Consider the following 25,164-nt stretch of genomic DNA (forward strand, 5'->3'; position numbering starts at 1 on the left):
GATCACGAGGTCAGGAGATCGAGACCATCCTGGCTAACACGGTGAAACCCCGTCTCTACTAAAAATACAAAAAACTAGCCAGGCGAGGTGGCGGGCGCCTGTAGTCCCAGCTACTCGGGAGGCTGAGGCAGGAGAATGGCGTAAACCCGGGAGGCGGAGCTTGCAGTGAGCTGAGATCCAGCCACTGCACTCCAGCCTGGGTGGCAGAGCGAAACTCCGTCTCAAAAAAAAAAAAAAAAAAAAATTAATGTAACCAGAACAAGCTACTCCACAAAAACCATCTGTAAATATGTTTCGTATCTTATTTGTTTCATTTAATTATTGAGTTCCCTAATTGCTTTATTAAAAGGAAGTTCAGTATCTCCCTCTTGATGCTCCATTGTCTCACAGATCTATCCGTGAGTTCTCATGGCCATTACAATGCCCCAGAATTCAGAAGGAGGATACTCCAGCTTCCACATGTATGTAGGAATAGAACCGCATTATGATCAGCCCATCCTTGTAATTAGTGCAACCCAACAGGTTATTGAAAAACAGCCCCTTAGGCAAATACATAGCAATAACATGGCAGGCAAGAATCATCAATGGGTGTTAAAATTAGTGGGCAAAATGTAATGAGAAATAAGACAGTCTCAAAGACTCTCCTTCCAAGATATTTATTAATTGAAAATAGAAAAATAGAAAGTGTACATGGAAAATCCCTGCAGACACCATGTTAATCAGGTGATGAAAGGTAATGTCGTCCCTGGTAATATGATACACTAACATCATGTACCTCCTGATATGATTCACTGAAAAGAGCACAAATTCATTTCTGTGGTTTTTGGCCAAAAATGCATAACTCCAAACTAATCATACATAATGAAATACTGGACTAATCCAAGCTGAGGGACATTGTAAAAAAACCAAAAACACTGACCATAAGAACTCTTCGAAAGTGTCTGTCACGAAAGACTAAGGGAAGATGGCCGAATAGGAACAGCTCCAGTCTCCAACTCCCAGCGCAAGCGACACAGAAGACCGGTGATTTCTGCATTTTCAACTGAGGTACTGGGGTCATCTCACTAGGGAGTGCCGGACAATCGGTGCTGGTCAGCTGCTGCAGCCTGACCAGCGAGAGCTGAAGCAGGGCGAGGCATCGCCTCACCTGGAAGCGCAAGGGGGAAGGGAATCCGTTTTCCTAGCCAGGGGAACTGAGACACACAACACCTGGAAAATCGGGTAACTCCCACCCCAATACCGCGCTTTAAGCAAACAGGCACACCAGGAGAATATATCCCAGACCTGGCCGGGAGGGTCCCACGCCCACGGAGCCTCCCTCACTGCTAACACAGCAGTCTGCGGCGATCTATCTGCAAGGCAGCAGCGAGGCTGGGGGAGGGGCGCCCGCCATTTCTGAGGCTTAAGTAGGTAAACAAAGTCGCTGGGAAGCTCGAACTGGGTGGAGCTCACAGCAGCTCAAGGAAGCCTGCCTGTCTCTGTAGACTCCACCTCTGGGGACAGCGCACAGCTGAAGACCAACAGGGGAAGCAGCGGGGGCCGATGCAGACGCGAACGACTCTGTCTGACAGCTTTGGGGAGAGCCGTGGATTGCCCAACGCCGAGGTTGAGATCTGAGAACGGACAGACTGCCTGCTCAGGTGGGTCCCTGACCCCTGAGTAGCCTAGCTGGGAGACATCCCCCACTAGGGGCAGTCTGACACCCCACACCTCACAGGGTGGAGTACACCCCTGAGAGGAAACTTCCAAAGGAAGAATCAGACAGGTACACTCGCTGTTCAGCAATATTCTATCTTCGGCAACCTCTGCTGCTGATACCCAGGCAAACAGGGTCTGGCGTGGACCTCAAGCAATCTCCAACAGACCAACAGACAGTCCTTCTGACTGTCAGAAGGAAAACTATCAAACAGGAAGGACACCTATACCAAAACCCCATCAGTACGTCACCATCATCAAAGACCAGAGACAGATAAAACCACAAAGATGGGGAAGAAGCAGGGCAGAAAAGCTGGAAATTCAAAAAATAAGAGCGCATCTCCCCCTGCAAAGGAGCGCAGCCCATCGCCAGCAACGGATCAGAGCTGGTCAGAGAATGACTTTGACGAGATGAGAGAAGAAGGCTTCAGTCCATCAAACTTCTCAGAGCTAAAGGAGGAATTACGTACCCAGCGCAAAGAAACTAAAAATCTTGAAAAAAGAGTGGAAGAATTGACAGCTAGACTAATTAATGCAGAGAAGATCATAAACGAAATGACAGAGATGAAAACCATGAAACGAGAAATACGTGACAAATGCACAAGCTTCAGTAACTGACTCGATCAACTGGAAGAAAGAGTATCAGCGATTGAAGATCAAATGAATGAAATGAAGCGAGAAGAGAAACCAAAAGAAAAAAGAAGAAAAAGAAATGAACAAAGCCTGCAAGAAGTATGGGATTACGTAAAAAGACCAAATCTACGTCTGATTGGGGTGCCTGAAAGTGAGGGGGAAAATGGAACCAAGTTGGAAAACACTCTTCAGGATATCATCCAGGAGAACTTCCCCAACCTAGTAGGGCAGGCCAACATTCAAATTCAGGAAATACAGAGAACGCCACAAAGATACTCCTCCAGAAGAGCAACTCCAAGACACATAATTGCCAGATTCACCAAAGTTGAAATGAAGGAAAAAATCTTAAGGGCAGCCAGTGAGAAAGGTCGGGTTACCCACAAAGGGAAGCCCATCAGACTAACAGCAGATCTCTCGGCAGAAACTCTACAAGCCAGAAGAGAGTGGGGGCCAATATTCAATGTTCTTAAAGAAAAGAATTTTAAACCCAGAATTTCATATCCAGCCAAACTAAGTTTCATAAGTGAAGGAGAAATAAAATCCTTTACAGATAAGCAAATGCTTAGAGATTTTGTCACCACCAGGCCTGCCTTACAAGAGACCCTGAAGGAAGCCCTAAACATGGAAAGGAACAACCGGTACCAGCCATTGCAAAAACATGCCAAAATGTAAAGACCATCGAGGCTAGGAAGAAACTGCATCAACTAACGAGCAAAATAACCAGTTAATATCATAATGGCAGGATCAAGTTCACACATAACAATATTAACCTTAAATGTTAATGGACTAAATGCTCCAATTAAAAGACACAGACTGGCAAACTGGATAAAGAGTCAAGACCCATCAGTCTGCTGTATTCAGGAGACCCATCTCACATGCAGAGACATACATAGGCTCAAAATAAAGGGATGGAGGAAGATCTACCAAGCAAATGGAGAACACAAAAAAGCAGGAGTTGCAATCCTAGTCTCTGATAAAACAGACTTTAAACCATCAAAGATCAAAAGAGACAAAGAAGGACATTACATAATGGTAAAGGGATCAATTCAACAGGAAGAGCTAACTATCCTAAATATATATGCACCCAATACAGGAGCATCCAGATTCATAAAGCAAGTCCTTAGAGACTTACAAAGAGACTTAGACTCCCATACAATAATAATGGGAGACTTCAACACTCCACTGTCAACATTAGACAGATCAACGAGACAGAAAGTTAACAAGGATATCCAGGAATCGAACTCATCTCTGCACCAAGCGGACCTAATAGACAACTATAGAACTCTCCACCCCAAATCAACAGAATATACATTCTTCTCAGCACCACATCACACTTATTCCAAAATTGACCACATAATTGGAAGTAAAGCACTCCTCAGCAAATGTAAAAGAACAGAAATTATAACAAACTGTCTCTCAGACCACAGTGCAATCAAACTAGAACTCAGGACTAAGAAACTCAATCAAAACCGCTCAACTACATGGAAACTGAACAACCTGCTCCTGAATGACTACTGGGTACATAACGAAATGAAAGCGGAAATAAAGATGCTCTTTGAAACCAATGAAAACAAAGATACAACATACCAGAATCTCTGGGACACATTTAAAGCAGTGTGTAGAGGGAAATTTATAGCACTAAATGCCCACAAGAGAAAGCAGGAAAGATCTAAAATTGACACTCTAACATCACAATTAAAAGAACTAGAGAGGCAAGAGCAAACACATTCAAAAGCTAGCAGAAGGCAAGGAATAACTAAGATCAGAGCAGAACTGAAGGAGATAGAGACACAAAAAACCCTCCAAAAAATCAATGAATCCAGGAATTGGTTTTTTGAAAAGATCAACAAAATTGACAGACCACTAGCAAGGCTAATAAAGAAGAAAAGAGAGAGGAATCAAATAGATGCAATAAAAAATGATAAAGGGGATATCACCACTGACCCCACAGAAATACAAACAACCATCAGAGAATACTATAAACGGCCTCTATGCAAATCAACTAGAAAATCTAGAAGAAATGGATAATTTCCTGGACACTTACACTCTCCCAAGGCTAAACCAGGAAGAAGTTGAATCCCTGAATAGACCAATAGCAGGCTCTGAAATTGAGGCAACAATTAATAGCCTACCCACCAAAAAAAGTCCAGGACCAGATGGATTCACAGCTGAATTCTACCAGAGGTACAAGGAGGAGCTGGTACCATTCCTTCTGAAACTATTCCAATCAATAGAAAAAGAGGCAATCCCCCCTAACTCATTTTATGAGGCCAACATCATCCTGATACCAAAGCCTGGCAGAGACACAACAAAAAAAGAGAATTTTAGACCAATATCCCTGATGAACATCGATGCAAAAATTCTCAATAAAATACTGGCAAACCGGATTCAGCAGCACATCAAAAAGCTTATCCACCATGATCAAGTGGGCTTCATCGCTGGGATGCAAGGCTGGTTCAACATTCGCAAATCAATAAACGTAATCCAGCATATAAACAGAACCAAAGACAAGAACCACATGATTATCTCAATAGATGCAGAAAAGGCTTTTGACAAAATTCAACAGCCCTTCATGCTAAAAACGCTCAAGAAATTCGGTATTGATGGAACGTACCTCAAAATAATAAGAGCTATTTATGACAAACCCACAGCTAATATCATACTGAATGAGCAAAAACTGGAAAAATTCCCTTTGAAAACTGGCACAAGACAGGGATGCCCTCTCTCACCACTCCTATTCAACATAGTGTTGGAAGTTCTGGCTAGGGCAATCAGGCAAGAGAAAGAAATCAGGGGTATCCAGTTAGGAAAAGAAGAAGTCAAATTGTCCCTGTTTGCAGATGACATGATTGTATATTTAGAAAACCCCATCGTCTCAGCCCAAAATCTCCTTAAGCTGATAAGCAACTTCAGCAAAGTCACAGGATACAAAATTAATGTGCAAAAATCACAAGCATTCTTATACACCAGTAACAGACAAGCAGAGAGCCAAATCAGGAATGAACTTCCATTCACAATTGCTTCAAAGAGAATAAATCCAGCTTACGAGGGATGTCAAGGACCTCTTCAAGGAGAACTACAAACCACTGCTCAGTGAAATCAAAGAGGACACAAACAAATGGAAGAACATACCATGCTCATGGATAGGAAGAATCAATATCGTGAAAATGGCCATACTGCCCAAGGTTATTTATAGATTCAATGCCATCCCCATCAAGCTACCAATGAGTTTCTTCACAGAATTGGAAAAAACTGCTTTAAAGTTCATATGGAACCAAAAAAGAGCCCGCATTGCCAAGACAATCCTAAGTCAAAAGGACAAAGCTGGAGGCGTCATGCTACCTGACTTCAAACTATACTACAAGGCTACAGTAACCAAAACAGCATGGTACTGGTACCAAAACAGAGATATAGACCAATGGAACAGAACAGAGTCCTCAGAAATAATACCGCACATCTACAGCCATCTGATCTTTGACAAACCTGAGAGAAACAAGAAATGGGGAAAGGATTCCCTATTTAATAAATGGTGCTGGGAAAATTGGCTAGCCATAAGTAGAAAGCTGAAACTGGATCCTTTCCTTACCCCTTATACGAAGATTAATTCAAGATGGATTAGAGACTTAAATGTTAGACCTAATACCATAAAAACCCTAGAAGAAAATCTAGGTAGTACCATTCAGGACATAGGCATGGGCAAGGACTTCATGTCTAAAACACCAAAAGCAACGGCAGCAAAAGCAAAAATTGACAAATGGGATCTAATTAAACTAAAGAGCTTTTGCACAGCAAAAGAAACTACCATCAGAGTGAACAGGCAACCTACAGAATGGGAGAAAATGTTTGCAACCTACTCATCTGACAAAGGGCTAATATCCAGAATCTACAAAGAACTCAAACAAATATACAAGAAAAAAACAACCCCATCAAAAAGTGGGCAAAGGATATGAACAGACATTTCTCAAAAGAAGGCATTCATACAGCCAACAGACACATGAAAAAATGCTCATCATCACTGGCCATCAGAGAAATGCAAATCAAAACCACAATGAGATACCATCTCACACCAGATAGAATGGCAATCATTAAGAAGTCAGGAAACAACAGGTGTTGGAGAGGATGTGGAGAAATAGGAACACTTTTACACTGTTGGTGGGATTGTAAACTAGTTCAACCATTATGGAAAACAGTATGGCAATTCCTCAAGGATCTAGAACTAGATGTACCATATGACCCAGCCATCCCACTACTGGGTATATATCCAAAGGATTATAAATTATTCTACTACAAAGACACATGCACACGTATGTTTATTGCGGCACTATTCACAATAGCAAAGACTTGGAATCAACCCAAATGTCCATCTGTGACAGACTGGATTAAGAAAATGTGGCACACATACACCATGGAATACTATGCAGCCATAAAAAAGGATGAGTTTGCGTCCTTTATAGGGACATGGATGCAGCTGGAAACCATCATTCTTAGTAAACTATCACAAGAAGAGAAAACCAAACACCGCATGTTCTCACTCATAGGTGGGAACTGAACAATGAGATCACTTGGACTCGGGAAGGGGAACATCACACACTGGGGCCTATCATGGGGAGGGGGGAGGAGGGAGGGATTGCCTTGGGGAGTTATACATGATATCAATGATGAATTGATGGGTGCTGATGAGTTGATGGGTGCAGCACACCAACATGGCATAAGTATACATATGTAACAAACCTGCACGTTATGCACATGTACCCTAGAACTTAAAGTATAATAAAAAAAAAAAAAAAGAAAAAAACAAAAGAAAGAAAAAAAAAAGAAAGACTAAGGAAGACTGAGGAAATGTCACAGATGAAGGAAACTTGACAACTAACTGCAATATGTATCCTAGACTAGAAAAAGAACACTAGTGAGAAAATGACAAAATTATAATAGGTTTGCAGTTTAGTTGATATTATTCCAATGTTAATTCCCTGGTTTTGATCATTATATTATTATTATGTATATAACATCACTGAGTCCCAGTTGCCTACAGTAGTTACAGACTCTATAATGTATTCTTTTTTGACTTTCTAGCTTGCCTGTTTCACTTTTACCATTTATTCACTTGTGCCTATATATTATGTAGGATGTTGTTAACATTAGCAGAAGCTGTGTAAAGGGTATATGGAAATTTTCTGAATTATTTTTGCAACTTTTCTATAAGTCTAAAAATTATCTCAAAATAAAAGGGCTGTAGCTCATGCCTGTCATCCCTGTGCTTTGCAATACTGAAACAGCAGGATCACTTGAGGCCAGGAGTACAAGACCAGCCTGGACAACATAGCAAGACCTCATATCTACAAAAAAAAATTTTTTTTTTTAGATTTTAGCAAGGCCACTTGGGAGGCTGAGGTAGGAGGATCACTTGAGCCCAGGTTTTGGAGACTGCAGTGAGCTATGATTGTACCACTGCACTCCAGTGCCTGAACAACAAAGCAAGACCCTGTTTCTAAAAAAAAATATAATAAATTGAAAATTAAAATTAATTTAAAATAAAAGGGTTTTTAAAATTAATATAATTCATTAGTCTTGAAACAGATCCCTCACCAGGGCACATTGTCCTTTGAATGGGCATGATCCATTCCCTCAGTGCTAACCAGCTAAGTTTCCTTTACCCTTGGGCTCCTTGGAGAGAAGCTTTTTGTGCTAGCTCCTTTCATTTATCATACATAGACACATCCCAGGGTTCCTGTTAAGCCAGGAGTGCTGGGATGGGATTGGTTTCTGATTTAGGCCTTCTCACAACATCAAAACCATGTCTGCCTTTTCCTCACAGAGAATAATCCAAAAGGCAAACAGTATTTTTTCTTTTTAATTATTATTCTTTTTTTTTTTAGACAGAGTCTCACTATGTTGCCCAGGCTGTCCTTGAACTCCTGGGCTCAAGCAATCTTCCTGCCTCAGCCTCCAGAATAGCTGGAACTACAGGTGTGCACCACCACATGCCCAGCTGTTTGTAATTCTTAAAACATAAAGGGTCTGATGATTTCCCTTTCTCTGAGTTATTCTCCCATTACTTTAGTCATCCTAGATGTACCAGATATGGCTGCTCTCCAAGCCCATATCCCCTCAATCCAGTGAGTCCACTTGCACCTACTGTAGATAGTGTCTAGCATGCTGAGGTTCTCGGCTCAAGTGCTTATTCTCACTTCTTTGCCTGTGAGCTCTTTATGGCATCAAATGCAAGTAGTATTGTCCAGCAGGTATGACCTACAGTGAGGGGAAGTTAAGCCTCTGAGCTTCAAACAATGGGGGAAGGGAATGGAGGAATAAATGTTCCATCCTCTCCTCCTCTCCTGCTATTAATCAGAGGAATTTTCCCTGTGTTTTCTCAGAGACGGCCTGAGTCCCAGTTGCCCACGGTAGTTACAGACTCCATAATGTATTCTTTTTTGACTTTCTATCTTGCCTGCCTCACTTTGACCATTTCCTCACTTGTGCTTCCCAGGATAATCTAAAGAACTATCACACCCAAACTATGACACGGAGTTACATTTAATGATGGAGATAAATGATCACGAGATATTCTGAACCAAAAAATAAAACATATTAGAAAGTAGCATAGCCAATCCATGTCTAATTACTGTGTGACATGTCATGTTTTCCTCCCCTACGACCAACCATAGAGTAAATGAAGGCCAGACACCAGGGACAGGCATGGGCTAGGGAGGGCTTCTTTAGTTCTTCTCTTCCCTGCCCCTCAACATTTCCTAGACAATCCCATTGGTTGTTGCAATGCGATGTGTAGCAGCCCTACCCAAGTGCCAGCTGGAGGTATTGGGTAAGAATGAGTAATGCAGAAACGTGGCTACAGACTGGAGCTGATAAGGGTCAGTGCAGGCCTTTATTCCCACCTCTCACCATCCTCCTATGTCCTCAGACCTCCATTTCCACCCCCTACAGTCAAACGGCCATAGGATAATGAGTTAAAATTTTAAAAGGCGGCCCCTGTTCCTGAGTGGGTAGGCATAGACTGAGGGTGGGGAGTGAGATAAATGAGTGGTTGAGCCTGGATTGTTTTATTCCTAGACACAGCAACACTCCTAACTAATGTAGGGTGACATAGCAAGGGCCTATCTACGTTTTCTCCCCTCCCCCAGCTAAATATTTTCGCTCAAGGGAATATTAGGGGGTAAAAGGAGACCACAGAAGAGTGCAAAAACACTGAAAGAGGTTACTTTCATACTTTTTTAAATGTTAGAAGAAAAAGAAGACATGAGTCATATAGTTAGAATTACACAGTATAGGCCGGGCGCGGTGGCTCAAGCCTGTAATCCCAGCACTTTGGGAGGCCGAGACGGGTGGATCACGAGGTCAGGAGATCGAGACCATCCTGGCTAACACAGTGAAACCCCGTCTCTACTAAAAATACAAAAACTAGCCGGGCGAGGTGGCGGGCGCCTGTAGTCCCAGCTACTCGGGAGGCTGAGGCAGGAGAATGGCGTGAACCCGGGAGGCGGAGCTTGCAGTGAGCTGAGATCCGGCCACTGCACTCCAGTCTGGGCGACAGAGCGAGACTCCGCCTCAAAAAAAAAAAAAAAAAAAAAAAAAAAAAAAAAAAAAAAGAATTACACAGTATAGTGCCTTTTCAGATTGACTTTTGTCACTTAGTAATAGGCATATAAATTTCCTCCATGTCTTTTTATGGCTTGATGTAGTGAATAGTAATCCATTGTCTGAATGTACCACAGTTTATGTATCCTTTCACCTACTAAAGGACATCTTAGCTGCTATAAACATCCATGGGTAAATATATCAAAGAGTGTGATTGCTAGATTGTATGGTAAGGACATGTTTAATATTGTAATAAATTATCAAACTGTCTTCTAAAGTGGCTGTACCATTTTTCACTCCCAAAAGCATTGAATGAGATTTCCTGTTTCTCCACAACCTTGTTAATATAATATTTGGTGTTGTTTGTGTTCTGAATTTTGGCCATTCTAATACCATTCTAATAGGTATTTAGTAGTATCTTACTGTTGTTTTAGTTTGCATTTCTCTGATGATATATGATGTGGAGCATCTTTTCATATGCTTATTTGCCACTTGTACATCTTCTTTGGTGAGGTGTCTGTTAAGGTCTTAACCCATTTTTGATTGGATTTTGGGGTTCTTATTATTGAGTTTTAAGTGCTCTCTGTATATTTTTGATAACAGTCAATTATCTTTTCCAAATCCTCTCAGAGTGCATTTTGTCTTTTCATTCTCTTGACAGTGTCTTTTGCAGAACAGAAATGTTTAATTTTATTGAAGTCCAGATTTCTCTTTAATTATTTCTTTTATGAATTATGCCTTTGGTGTTGCATCTAAAAAGTCCTCAGTGAACTCAAAGTCATCTTTTAAGAGATTTTCCTGCCATATTTTAAGAGTTTTTATAGTTTTGCATTTTACATTTAGGTATATGATTCATTTTGAGTTAATTTTCATGAATGGTGTAAGGTTTAGGTCTAATTTTTTTGAATGTGAGTGTTCAGTCATTTCAGCACCATTTGTTGAAAAAAATTATCTTTTCTCCATTTATTGCCTTTGCCCTTTGTCAAAGACCAATTGACTCTATTGATATGGGTCTATTTCTGGGCTTTCTAGTATGTTCCATTGATCAATGTGTCTTTTTTCTTTTTTTTCTGCCAATACCACATTGTCTTGATTACTATTGTCTTACAGTGTGTCTTGAAGTTAAGTAGTATCAGTCCTTCAACTTTGTTCTTCTCCTTCAGATTTAATATTGTGTTGGCTATTGTGTGTCTTTTGCCTCTTGATATAAACTTCACTTTTTGTTTTTGTTTTTTAACATTTGAAAGGTATATGCATTTTATTGTAATATTTTGTGTTTTAAAACATGAAAAAAAGCAGGTTAAAAAACTGTATGTAGTATTTGACATCATTTGATATGATTGCATAAATATTTAGATGACATTTGAAAAAATATGTGGTTACCTCTTGTTTGTGAGACTATTGGTGATTTTAAAATTTTTCTTTTTCTAGGGCTGGGTGCCTATAATAGGGCTCATCCTATAATCTCAGCACTTTGGGAGGCCAAAGAGGGAGGACCACCTGAGCCCAGAAGTTTGGGATTACAGTGAGCTTTAATTGCACTACAGCACTCCAAGCCTGGGCAACAGAGCAAGACCCCATCGCAGTGCTGTTTAGTGGCAGCCACTAACAGAGCTGAATCCAGTTGTTGGTCTGAAGAGATAACAATCCTTTTCCAGATAATTAAATTGCTATTTATGGAAGAACTAATCTTTGTATTTTTACTGTCACACATGATCACACATAGCTCATTTTCTTGTCAAACCCCTACAGACACTCTGCCTGCCTAGCAGGTCCCATCCTCTCTCATACCAGGGGAGACCCTGGGGTGACTCATATAAACTTTAGAATCAGTATGTCAATACCCACAAAATAATTTGCTGAGATTTTGATTGGCATTGCATTAAATCTACAGATCACATTGGGAAAAACTGACATTTTGACAATATTGAGTCTTCCTATCCATGAACATGGAATAGCTCTCAATTTGCCTAGTTCTTTGATTTTTTTCATCAAAGTTTTGTAATTTTTCTCATATAAATCTTATACACATTTTGTTAGATTTATACCTCACTATTTTATGCTTGTGTGAATGGTATTGTGTTTTTAATTTCAACTTCCACTTGTTCATTGCAGGTATATAGGAAAGCAATTAACTTTTTTGTATTAATTTTGTATCCTGCAGCCCTGCTATAATTGCTTATTAGTTCCTGGAGTTTTTTGTCAATTCTTTCAGATTTTCTACATTGATAATCATATCATCTGCTAGGCCTTTTATTTTAATTAATATTACACATTTTATATACTCTTGTTTATGTCCTTATTTTATCTTACCAATACTTTATAAAAAGAGAATACAGGGGTGAAATTACAAAATTTGTTTAGTCAATTTCTTCACAAAATAGAGTACATAGTCAAACCTTTATTTTATTTTATTTTATTTTATTTTATTTTATTTTTTGAGACAGAGTCTTGCTCTGTCGCCAGGCTGGAGTGCAGTGGTGTGATCTTGACTCACTGCAACCAGTGCCTCCCAGGTTCAAGGGATTCTCCTGCCTCAGTCTCCCGAGTAGCTGGGACCAAAAGCACATGCCACCATGCCCAGCTAATTTTTGTGTTTTTAGCAGAGAAGGGGTTTCACCATGTTGGCCAGGATAGTCTCAATCTGACCTCATGATCCACCTGCCTCGGCCTTCTGCCTCAGCCTCCCAAAGTGCTGGGATTACAGGCGTGAGTCACTGTGCCTGGCCAAACCTTTTGTTTTATAATTGATGAAACCCTGCTTTGTTTCTCAAAAAAAAAAATACTTTCTTTTCTCCTAAGAATAATAATCATTTTTAACTGATAATTGATTAGAAATTCTGTGTCTCTAGGGGCCTGTTCTCAAGGAGCTTCCATCTGGGGCAGGAATTTAGTTGCAGGTAGAAACAGAAAAGTGAACATGATATCCCTTCAGGAAGGCTTGCTGATCACGCATGGTCACCATATCCTAGGGTTTTCTCTCATCTTGCCAAGTGCAACCTGACTCATGCTAACAAACTCTCCAGCTGCTATGATGTGTCCAACAAGGCCAGCTGGAGCTATATGCAGACCAGGTCATGTTCAAAATGACTGGGACAACTTGGTACAATACTAAGACCACAAAGGAAAACTTCACAAAGATTCCCCAAACCCCCTCTGTGGGGATGACCTCAGCTGCTGCCAACATTGCATCTGCCAGGAGAGTGAACAAAGTCTACTGCTACACATGATTATGTCAGTTTAACCCTACATTGGAGTCTGGCTGGTGTCCTCTGCTGTCTAGCAACCACAAGTGAAAATGTAGGCCCCCAAACTCCCTGAAAGACCTCAGGACAATGGTTTGGTTCCTGGTTAGAGATGGTCAAAAGAGAAATATGAGAGGGATTTGGAAAGTTGTGAACTCAGAGGCAACAGTCAAGAAGAGGGAACAGCTATTCCTAGACGTTGACACCAGCCCCGTAGGGTCCCACTCTAGCAGCTGGATGTGTCTGGCTTCCCCCAAGCTCTGACTTGTCCATATATGCCAGTGTTTTAGAGCAACTGGTCTTTTCATAATCCCCCAACTCCTTTATTTTCCCCAGAACTTTACTGCCTAGCACTTCTCCCAATTGTGTACTGTCCAATTCCTAAAATAAATCCTTATTCTATATATTCACAGTTGTTCTGTTTTCATGAATGAGCTTCATGGAAACACCTTCTCTGCAATAATCCATGACAGCAAAATGTGTGCTATGTACCCACTTGTTTCCCTGTGTAACTCAGCTCCAAATAAATATTGCAGGAGTCTATATCTGATTAGTGGAATTTGATTCATGTTGGCATTCATGCAAATGAGGAAATCAGAAATCTGTGGGTTTTGTTTTGCTTTTAAGTATTAAAATGTAGAGATGGTATCTGTATCAGTCCTGTTTGGAATAGATGACACCCTTAAATTGGGTAATTTGAAGCTAGTTTAAGGTGTGGGTAGGGTTTGGGAAAATAACAAGGGATCATTCCCTACACCTGGGATAGTAACCATGGAGATTGGTTATAATCTCTAAGCCTGAGGGGTAAATACAGGAGATAGATAACATAAACAGATAAGAGATGGGGCCTTCCGCAGCTAATCCACTATGACCAGTCAGAGGTAAATATATTGACCATTTTCTCTTCCCGCCCTCTGGACCTCCTCTGGTGTCTTCTATGGCTATGCATTCTCCTACCTCAGGGCCTTTGCCCATGCTATGGTCCTCACCCCTCACTGTAGTTAATTCCTGACTACACTTCTGATATCACATCAACTATTATTTGGATCCATAATACTTTTTATAGTAGCTGGATGCAGTGGCTCACACCTGTAATCTTAGCACTTTGGGAGGCTGAGGTGAGTGGATTGCTTGAGCCCAGGACTTTGAGACCAGCCTGGGCAACATGACAAAACCCCATCTCTACAAAAAATTCAAAAACTAGCTGGGCGTGGTGGTGCGTGCCTGTAGTCCCAACTACTCGGGAGGCTGAGGTAGGAGGATCACCTGAGCCCAGGGAGTTTAAGGCTGCAGTGAGCTGTGACTGTAACACAGCACTCCAGCCTGGGTGACAGAGTGAGACCCTGTCTCAAAAAAAGTAATAATTTGTAAATAATATTAAAAAAATTGTTTCTTTCTGCCACAAAAAGACTTTGCAGCATAACCTTTAAAATATATGTTGAAGACACTTCAGACACTGTGAAATTATTTACAACAGTAATTTTTAATTTTAAAATTCTACTTCATCATACAACAATGTTTATAAAATACAAGTGAATAAAAAATACACAAAAATAAAAGAAAATAAAATGCAAGCTGAAATATTTTACTATTCAACAGTAAAATTTTTTTTGTTAAAATGAGTTTCTTTTTCTTTTCTTTCTTTCTTTATTATACTTTAACTTCTGGGGTACATGTGCAGAACATGCAGTTTTGTTACATAGGTATACATATGCCATGGTGGTTTGCTGCACCCATCAACTAGTCATCTGCATTAGGTATTTCTCCTAATGTTATACCGCCCCCAACCCCCCACTGCCTGACAGGCCCTGGTGTGTGATGTTCCTCTCCCTGTGTCCATGTGTTCTCATTGTTCAACTCCCACCTATGAGTGAGAACATGCGGTGTTTGGTTTTCTTGTGATAGTTTGCTGAGAATGATGGTTTCCAGCTTCATCCATGTCCCTGCAAAAGACATTAACCCATCTTTTTTATGGCTGCATAGCATTCCATGGTATATATGTGCCACATTTTATCTAGTCTATCATTGATGGACATTTGGATTGGTTCCCAGTCTTTGCTATTGTGAATAGTGCTGCAATAAACATACATGTGAATGTGTCTTTATAGTAGAATGATTTACAATCCTTTGGGTATATAACCAGTAATGGGACTGCTGGGTCAAATGGTATTTCTAGTTCTAGATCCTTGAGGAATCGCCACATTGTCTTCCACAATGGATGAACTAATTTACACTCTCACCAACAGTGTAAAAGTGTTTTTATTTCTCCACATCCTCTCCAGCATCTGTTGTTTCCTGACTTTTTAATGATTGTCATTTTAACTGGTGTGAGAAGGTATCTCATTGTGGTTTTGATTTGCATTTCTCTAATGATCAGTGATGATGAGCATTTTTTCCTGTGTCTGTTGGCTGCATAAATGTCTTCTTTTCAGAAGTGTTTGTTCGTATCCTTTGCCCACTTTTTGATGGGGTTGTTTTTTTCTTGTAAATTTAAGTTCTTTGTAGATTCTGGATACTAGCCTTTTGTCAGATGGATAGATTGCAACAATTTTCTCCCATTCTGTAGGTTGCCTGTTCGCTCTGATGATAGTTTCTTTTGCTGTGCAGAAGCCCTTTAGTTTGATTAGATCCTATTTGTCAATGTTGACTTTTGTTGCTATTGCTTTTGGTGTTTTAGACATGAAATCTTTGCCCACAATTATGTCCTGAATGGTATTGCCCAAATTTTCTTCTAGGATTTTTATGGTCCTACACCTTACATTTAAATCTTTGATCCATCTTGAGTTGATTTTTGTATAAGGTGTAAGAAAGGGGTCCAGTCTCAGTTTTCTGTATATGGCTGGCCAGTTTTCCCAACACCATTTATTAAATAGGGAATATTTTTCCCGTTGCTTGCTTTTGTCAGGTTTGTCAAAAATCAGATGGCTATAGATGTGTGGTATTATATCTGAGGCCTCTATTCTCTTCCATTGGTCTATATATCTGTTTTGGTACCAGTACCATGCTGTTTTGGTTACTGTAGGCTTGTACTATAGTTTGAAGTCAGGTAGTATGATACCTCCAGCTTTGTTCTTCTTGCCCAAGATTGTCTTGGGTATGCAGCTCTTTTTGGTTCCACATGAAGTTTAAAGTAGTTTTTTCCAATTCTGTGAAGAAAGTCAGTGGTAGCTTGATGGTGATAACATTGAATCTATAAATTACTTTGGGCAGTATGGCCATTTTCACAATATTGATTCTTCATATCCATGAGCATGGAATGTTTTTCCATTTCTTTGTGTACTCTTTTATTTCCTTGAGTTTTTGGTTCTCCTTGAAGAGGTCCTTCACATCTCTTGTAAGTTGTGTTCATAAGTATTTTATTCTCTTAGTAGCAATTGTGAATGGGAGTTCACTCGTTATTTGTCTCTGTTTATCTGTTATTGGTGTATAGGAATGTTTGTGATTTTTGCGCATTGATTTTGTATCCTGAGACATTGCTGAAGTTGCTTATCAGCATAAGGAGATTGTGGACTGACACCATAGGCTTTTTGAAATATACAGTCATGTCATCTGCAAACAGACACAATTTGACTTTCTCTCTTACTGTTTGAATATCCTTTATTTCTTTCTCTTGCCTGATTGCCCTGGCCAGAATTTCCAATACTATGTTGAATAGCAGTAGTGAGAGAGAGCATCCTCATCTTGTGCCGGTTTTCAAAGAGAATGCTTCCAGTTTTTGCTCATTCAGAATGATATTGGCTATGGGTTTGTCATAAATAGCTCTTACTATTTTGAAATACATTTCATAAATACCTAGTTTATTGAGAATTTTTAGCATGAAGGGATGTTGAATTTTGTCAATGGCCTTTTCTGCATCTATTGAGATAACCATGTGGTTTTTGTCATTGGTTCTGTTTATCTGATGGATTACATTTATTGATTTGCATGTGTTGAACCAGCCTTGCATCCCAGGGATGAAGCTGACTTGATTGTGGTGGTTAAGCTTTTTGACGTGCTGCTGGATTCAGTTTGTTTTTGCAGTGGCTGGTATTGGTTGTTCCTTTCCAAGTTTAGTGCTTCCTTCAGGAGCTCTTGTAAGGCAGGCCTGGTTGTGATAAAATCTCTCAGCATTTGCTTGTTTGTAAAGGATTTTATTTCTGGTTCACTTATGAAGCTTAGTTTCGCTTGATATGAAATTCTGGGTTGAAAATGATTTTCTTTAAGAATGTTGAATATTGGTGCCCACTCTGTTCTGGTTTGTAGGGCTTCTTCCGAGAGATCTGCTGTTAGTCTGATGGGCTTCCGTTTGTGGGTAACCCAACCTTTCTCTCTCGCTGCCCTTAACATTTTTTCCTTCATTTCAACCTTGATGAATCTGACGATTATGTGTCTTGGGGTTGCTCTTCTTAAGGAGTAACTTTGTGGTGTTCTCTGTATTTCCTGAATTTGAATGTTGGCCTGTCTGGCTAGTTTGGGGAAGTTCTCCTGTATAATATCCTGAAGAGTGTTTTCCAACTTGGTTCCATTCTCCTTGTCACTTTCAGGTACACCAATCAAACACAGATTTGGTCTTTTCATATAGTCCCATATTTCTTGGAGTCTTTGTTCGTTCCTTTTTATTCTTTTTTCTCTAGATCTTCTCTTCTCTCTTTCTTTAAGTTGATCTTCAATCACTGATATCCTTTCTTCGCCTTAATTAATTTGGCTATTTATACTTGTGTATGCTTCACAAAGTTCCTATGCTGTGTTTTTCAGCTCCATCAGGTCATTTATGTTCTTCTCTACACTGGTTATTCTAGTTAGCAATTCATCTAACCTTTTTTTCAAGGTTTTCAGCTTCCTTGCACTGGGTTAGAACATGCTCCGATAGCCCGGATGAGTTTGTTATTACCTATCTTCTGGGCTACTTCTGTCAATTTGTTAAACTCATTCTTCATCCAGTTTTGTTCCCTTGTTGGTGAGGAGTTGTGATCCTTTGGAGAAGAAGAGGCGTTCTGGTTTTTGGAATTCTCAGCCTTTTTGCACTGGTTTCTCCCCATCTTTGTGGATTAATCTACCTTTTGTCTGTGATGCTGGTGACCTTCGGATGGGGTCTTTGAGTGTATGTGCTATTCTTTTCTGTTTGTTAGTTTTCCTTCTAACAGGTCCCTCTGCTGCTGGTCTGCTGGAGTTTGCTGGAGGTCCACTCCCAACCCTGTTTGCCTGGGTATCACCAGCAGAGGCTGCAGAACAGCAAAGATTGCTGCCTATTCTTTCCTCTGGAAGCTTTGTCCCAGAGGAGCACCTGCCAGATGCCAACCAGAGCTCTCCTGTATGAAGTGTCTGTCAGCCCCTAGTGGGAGGTGTCTCCCAGTCAGGATATACGGGGGTCAGGGACCCATGTGAGGAGGCAGTCTGACCCTTAGCAGAGCTTGAACGCTGTGCTGGGAGGTCTGCTGCTCTCTTCAGAGTCATCAGGCAGGGATGTTTAAGTCTGCTATACATCCCAGACTGGGGCTGCTACCTTTTTTTCAGAGATGCCCTGCCCAGAGAGGAGGAATCTAGCAGTCTGGTCACAGCAGCCTTGCTGAGCTGCAGTGGGTGCCACCCAGTTCAAATTTCTGAGCAGCTTTGCACTGTGAGCGTAAAACCACCTACTCAAGCCTCAGCAATGGTGGATGCCCCTCCCCTCCACCAAGCTTGAGCATCTCAGGTCGATCTCAGACTGCTGCTGTGCTGGCAGCAAGAATTTCAAGCCAGTGGATTTTAGTTTCCTGGGCTCTGTGGAGGTGGGACCCACCGAGCCAGACCTCTTGGCTCCCTGGCTTCAGCACCCCTTTCCAGGGGAGTGAACGGTTCTGTCTCGCTGGCATTCCAGGCACCACTGGGGTATGGGGGAAAAAAATAACTCCTGCAGCTAGTTCAGTGTCTGCCCAAATGGCTGCTCGGTTTTTTGCTTGAAACCCAGGGCCTTAGTGGGGTAGGCACCCGAGGGTATCTCCTGGTTTGCGGGTTGCAGACTGTGGGACAAGCACAGTATCTGTGCCGGAGTTCCTCAGGCTCAGTCACTCACGGCTTCCCTTGGGTAAGAGAGCAAATTACCAAACCTCATGTTCTAGCCGGATGAGGTGACAACCCATCCTGCTTCAGCTCACCCTCCATGGGCTGCACCCACTGTCCAACCAGTCCCAGTGAGATGAACGTGGTACCTCAGTTGGAAATGCAGAAATCATTCGCCTTCTGCATCAAACTCACTGGGAGCTGCGGACTGCAGCTGTTCCTATTTGGCTATCTTGCCAGCAGTCTCTCTTTTTTCTTTTTTATTGACACATGGTCTTGCTTTGTCATCCAGGCTGGAGTGCAGTGGCACAATTACACAGCTCACTACAGCCTCAAGCTCTGGGGCTCAGGCAATTGTCCCGACTCAGCCTCCTGAGTAGCTGGGACTGTAGGCATGCGCTACTATGTTGGACTATTTTGTTGTTTTTTTGTAGATAGAGGATGTCCCTATGTTGCACAGGCTGGTCTCTAGCAATCTGCCCACCTCAGCCTCCCAAAGTTCTAGGATAATACGTGTGAGCCACTGTGCCCAGTTCAAAAGTTTCTTAATGCATATCCTCAATTCTGTACTACCAGTGAATTTCTACCCTGGCTACACACATGAGGGTAAATGTCACCAGGGGATATTTTAAAATATAGTACTAGATTCCTACCCCAGATCAATTAAACCAAAATCTCTGGAAGGTGAGACCTGGATTGGGTGTGTGTGTGGGGGGGTGTGTGTATGCATTTTAAATTCCTTCATATGAGATCATAGTTGAAAATCAATTACCCACACTGATGAGTTAGCTAAATAAGAGAAATTGATTCTTCTTTTCCTCTAGTTACTTAGCCATAAAGCCCTAAAATTGACTTTTCAATACTAAATTAATGTATTTACAAAATCTTTACATTGAAAAAAACTCTTTCCTTGAGGCATTTAGATTTCAATACCACAATACATTTAGAAAACCTGTGATTTTCATAGAGTAATTTATTTAATACTTCTTTTTCTTTCTCCAACATTTCTTTTTTACCCTCTGAAGTATTTTATCTTAATTATTGAAGGTACTGGGAAATGGTTTAGAAAATCTTGCATGAAGGCCTTTCTTTCTCTCTACTTATTTAATGTAACTTCTCTGAACTTTTTTCTCTTGTTGTACCAGCTCTGAGGCCTGTTGCCCTTTCAGTAGCTTAGTTTAAAAGGTCAGTGATGGGGCTCAGAATATCCTATCCCAAAATATGATGCCTTGGTATGATGTATATTTTAAACTGAAAGAATTTGAGAAAACTAAAGGATCAGGAAAGCCTCTCTGACCTTTTCCCACTGCTCTCCCCTAAAGCAGGTCATAAAACCTAAGAAGGATTTTCTGACCTTTTCCTGAAGCAGGTCATAAGACCCTCATGTGAGAGGTGTCCTCCTATACCTGGAGGAAAGGAGCATCCAGGAGCCAATCATAATCTGGAAAGACACAATCCTGTATGCCGTAATTCCAAACGCTGAAATCCTAAGTGATTATAATCCTGAAAATATAAGTGTGGAAAAAATCATTTAAAAATTTCTTTAAGAGATATTTACTTACATTTTTAAAGGGAATTTATTTGAAAAACATATAAAAACATAACAGAACCCTTCATAAGCCACTTTACACAATAAAATCAGCAATAATAATATACATAGTTTTATAAGCATAAACACTGAGGTACACTAAGCACAGTTGCACAGGTATAACAGTTATGGGTAGATGAACCATATTCATAAAGAAATAGGTCAAAAAGGGAACTGTACAAACACATATTACTATGGCTGGTAGTTGTGTGCAAACCGCTTTGTAACTGCAGTTATTTGAAATACTATGATGAACAACCTAAGTCTTTTGACAAGATTGATCAAAAACTGTGATGGGGCCAGGCGCAGTTGCTCACATCTGTAATCCTAACACTTTGGGGGTCTGAAGCATCAGGATCCCTTGAGGCCAGGAGTTCAAGATCAGCATAGGCAACATAGTGAGACCCTGTCTCTATGAAAAATTTAAAAATTAGCTGGACATGGTAGCATATTCCTGTAGTCCTAACTAGTGGGGAGGCTGAAGTGCAAGGATCCTTTGAGCCCAGCAGTGCAAGGCTTTAGTGAACTATGATCTAGCCACTGCACTCCTGTACTTCAGCCTGGGCAACAGAGTGAGATCATGTTGCTAAAAAACAACAACAACGAACAAACAAAAAAACTACAATGGGTGACCAACACATATGCAGTTGCCCCAAAGGCTAAGATCTCCAGAAATTTTATCTTTGACAAATGCATGTGTACAAAACGACATCTCTTCATTTATTGAGGAAGTTTCAACATTTTTATGTATATACACAGTGCTTACACACACAGTGTTGTGATAATGCACTTTCATGCAGTCAAATTTGTGGGAAAAAATGCATAAAATGAATTAGAACTCTCTAAAAGTCTCTACATAATTGATACCTCCAGTATTGGAAATGATGTTAAGATGAAATACATAGCATAGCAAATTGCTTTGTTACGTTTCCAGGTAATCCTTAATCCAGTCAAGTTGACACCTAAAATTAAGTCCACAAGTCCACCTCTTCTCAACTTGGCACCCATATTCATCTCCTAAAACCATACTTAATTTCAAAGACAATAACAAGGTAATAGCTCTGCCTAACATGATGCAACTATCCTGTGGTTGTGATTTTGGGGATTTGGAATGTTAGAGATTTTAGACTTTTGGGATTTTAACATTCAGAATTATGGTGTTCAGGATTGCGTCTTTCAAGCTTATGATCCAAACCTGGAGCCTCCTTATCTCCAGAGGCACAAAGATGCCAAGAAGAATTTAAACAAAGAGGCCTTGCTAAGTTTTCCCCAGTTTATTACCATTCAATTATATCCATTTTGTCTCATCATATTTAACTTCATGAAATCTGCTATAAAGAAACATTCAGGCCTGGCATGGTGGCTCATGCCTGTAATCCAAGTGCTTTGGGGGGCTCAGTGTGGGAGCATCACTTGAGGCAAGGAGTTGGAGGCCAGCCCAGGCAACATACCAAGACCTCATCTCTTCAAAAAAAATTTTAAAATTTGCTGGGAGTGGTGGCACATGCCTGTAGCCCCAGCTACTTGGGAGGCTGAGGCAGGAGAATCTCTGGAGACAAGGAGTTTGAGGCTGCAGTGAACTGTGATCATACCATTGCACTCCAGCCTGGGATAAAGAGAGAGATCCTGTCTTAAAACAAAACAAACAAAACAAAACAAAACAAAACAAAAAAAAAAAAAAAAAAAAAGAGAGAGAAAGAGATTAACTGTCTTTTTGGGTCTTCATTTCTTCATAAAGGCTCTCGTGTCATGTAAAACTTACTAAGTGAATTTGTATGCTTTCCTTCTACTAATCTCTCTTCATCAGTTTGATTTTTTAAGTTTAATATGTTTAATATATTTAATATATAATAGATAACATATATGTTTTAAGTTTAATATATTGTATATTTTAAGCAGAACATGCAGGTTTCTTACATAGGTATACACGTGCCATGGTGGTTTGCTGCACCCATCAACCTGTGACCTACATTAGGTTCAGTCTGATTTTTAGACCTAGCCAGGGACCTTAAAATTGTTGAGTAAAATCTTTCCTCCTCTACATCAGATTGGTGGAATCCAGATCCTCAAACATCTTAGGAAATTTTTACATAAATTTACTGTTTATTTCCATTAAAATTATTCTCTTTGTGTTGTCTTTCGTTATTTATTTACCTGTAGTTTTTCTGGCTTTGTTTTAAGATTTTTTCATGGAGCTTCTCTAATTTCCCCAGGAGTATTTTTATTTCCTCCTACTCTTAAAGACCCAAGACACTGCTTTTAAGTAAGTTCTACCATTTTATTCATTTTAGCTTTGAAGATCTTAAAGCGTCTTTATGAAGATTTTAGGGGTTCTGGAAAATTACTTAGGAGAATTTTAAGAAGAAATTATTCTTTCATTTGCCAATTTTATATTCTTAATGACCTTAGTGAGTTTTTTTTTCTTTTTTTAAATGAGAGGCTTCAAAGTAATTTGATTTTTATTTTACTTCCTATTTTCTTTCTTGGTAGGCTGACTGTAAAAACAGAAGCTGAAAATTTCAGATGAGGCTCTTAGGAATTCTTTAAGCTGCCCTTGAATCTACTTCTTTCTCTTCTATCTAAGAGAGGTTTACTTCCCACTCTGTGATAGAAAGAGTTTTTAATGAAGTTTTCTCCCTCTCCTAATAGCCTAGTTTTAAAATGAAGGGTGGATTCCTTAAACATGAAAATTTTGCAGAGCACACTTCTTCTTCTTCACCTTTAATAGATGCTGGCTTCTTATAAAAAATCTGCTTTAGCATCCTAAAGGCACTGGGGAATTAATTATTGAGGAAGTTCTGCATGGAGCTTACAGTCTTCTTTTCCACTTCAAGTACCCTGTTCTTTCTGCAAACCTGAGATGGTGTTCTCTGATGAGGAACAACATCATGTAATGAGAAGTGTTGAGTGAACCTAACTCTGCCTTGTGGTTGTGAAACTGAAGTGAGATGAAAGAACATGGGTTTTAGAGTCAGAATACAGAGTTTGAGTTTTCTATCACTATCACCTGTTAACCGCATATTTCTAACAGATTCGCTTAATCTCTCTCCGCCTCATTTCCTTCATCTGTTGCTGAGGGAATCATATTTATTCCCACAGAGTTGTTGGGATAATTAAATTTTATGATGATGGCGTTCAGGCTGCATATTTTTGGCTGAAGGAATTTGAAAAAACATCAGAAACAGGAAGGTCACTCTCACCTTCTCCTTGCCCTTCTCCCCGAATCAGGTCATAACACCTCCTTCGGGAGGTCTGACCTCCCAAAGACCCTCATGTGAGAGGTGTATTCCCTTTACCTGGAGGAAAGGATCATCCTTGTCTCTGAAGACCCAGACATATAAAAAGTAATCTGAAAAAATAAAAAGGCCTTGCTAAGTTTCCCCAGTGTATGACATAAGGTTCACTTTCTTTACCCAATCATGTTTCTCCATGACTCACCATTCTTCATTGAAACTACAAATTTTAAAACTCTGGTTTAACTGTTCCTTTTGGTCTGCATTTCCTTATGAAGGTTCCCATGTCACATTTAATGTATATTAAATAAATTTTAATTTTTTTTTGGTAACTTTGTCAGTTTTTATTTCAGACCCAGACAGGGACACATGCAGCTCCTCAAGCTTTACTTTTGCATTCAAAAATGTTGGTTAAATTGGACAATTTGTGTTAAGCTACTTTCTCTTCATCTCCTTTCCTGCCCAATCTCAAAGGAATAAGGAAAGAAGTAGATTTAGTAAACGGCACTAGGGCCGTTCTTTGGAAAAATTGTAAAGTAGGTACTTGTGTTTGGGTTCTTCAGTGACTTTCTGTGCTGTCCCCCAAATTTCTCCATGCCTCCGGCCTCTCCCTGTTTTCTTGCTCCCTCTGCAGGAACCAAGTGCCACACCTGCTTTCTTTTCTTTTTCAGTTTTTAGATTCGGGAGGTACATGTGCAGGTTTGTTACCTGGGTATATTGCATGATGCTAAGGTTTGGGGTATGAATGATTCCTTCACCCAGGTACTAAGCATAGTACCCAACAGTTAGTTTTTCAACCCTTGTCTCTCCTCCCTCCCTCTTGCAGTCCCCTGTGTCTGTTGCTCCATCTTTATGTCCATGAGTACCCGATGTTTAGCACCCACTTTTAAGTTAGAATGTGTGATATTTGGTTTTCTGTTTCTGTATTAACTTGCTTAGGATAATGGCCTCCAGCTGCATCCATGTTGCTGCAAAGGATATGATTTCATTCTTTTTATGACTGCATAGTATTCCATGGTGAGTAAGTACCACATTTTCTTTATCCAATTCACCATTGATGGGCACCTAGGTTGATTCCATGTCTTTGCTATTGTGAATTGTGCTGTGATGAACATGTGAGTGTGTGTGTCTTTTTGGTAGAAAGATTTATTTTCTGTTG

This window comes from Rhinopithecus roxellana, chromosome 3 (assembly GCF_007565055.1).
Source record: "Rhinopithecus roxellana isolate Shanxi Qingling chromosome 3, ASM756505v1, whole genome shotgun sequence".
Taxonomy (NCBI): Eukaryota; Metazoa; Chordata; class Mammalia; order Primates; family Cercopithecidae; genus Rhinopithecus; species Rhinopithecus roxellana.